The sequence below is a fragment of the Lagenorhynchus albirostris genome, chromosome X, assembly GCF_949774975.1.
Source record: "Lagenorhynchus albirostris chromosome X, mLagAlb1.1, whole genome shotgun sequence".
NCBI classification, from domain to species: domain Eukaryota; kingdom Metazoa; phylum Chordata; class Mammalia; order Artiodactyla; family Delphinidae; genus Lagenorhynchus; species Lagenorhynchus albirostris.
Window position 1 is genome coordinate 126,849,913 of NC_083116.1, and position 682 is coordinate 126,850,594.

The 682-nt window shown below is 40.2% G+C and overlaps 1 non-coding gene across 1 annotated transcript; it reads right to left on the minus strand.

The window, feature by feature from the left end:
• Window positions 1-400: 400 nt before the first annotated feature.
• Window positions 401-467, minus strand: LOC132514151 (small nucleolar RNA SNORD82). The gene has a single exon (XR_009538643.1). It is a non-coding gene; the product is annotated as a small nucleolar RNA SNORD82 (small nucleolar RNA).
• Window positions 468-682: the final 215 nt, after the last annotated feature.

The following is a 682-nucleotide window of genomic DNA, read 5'->3' on the forward strand; positions in this document are numbered from 1 at the left end:
GTTGAGAGCCCGCCTGCCGATGCAGGGGACGCGGGTTCGTGCCCCAGTCTGGGAGGATCCCACATGCCGCGGAGCGGCTGGGCCCGTGAGCCATGGCCACTGAGCCTGCACGTCCGGAGCCTGTGCTCTGCAACGGGAGAGGCCACAACAGTGAGAGGCCCGCGTATCGCCAAAAAAAAAAAAAAAAAAAAAGAAGGATTAAGATGATCCAATGAAAAGATTAAGGACTGCCCCCAAATAAAGTAGGATTTTGAAACACATGAATTTGTGGATACGTACATATTATAGTTAAAATATTTTAAAACCTTTACAAGAAGAACAAGTGTCACTTTTACAAGCTGATTTCCTTGAGGAGGGAGGAGAAGAATGGGAGAATGTCAATGTAACTTTTTTCTTCATAGCACATCAGAACATTGCAATATAACATCAGGTTTCAGTATTAAGTCTCTTGGTTCATCACACGCGTGTATCTTTTTTTAAAATCTGAAGCAAATATGGTGAAAATGATTTAAAAAATATGTGAAATCAAGGCATTTACATTGTTTAATACATTAAACTGTGAAATGGATGATTATGAAAAAAATAATTTTCTCCTGAAATAATATAAAAGGAAACACACAAATCCAAAGAACCTAATTTTGGGGAGAGATTAGGTAAGACTTAACGGCGCTGGGATACATTC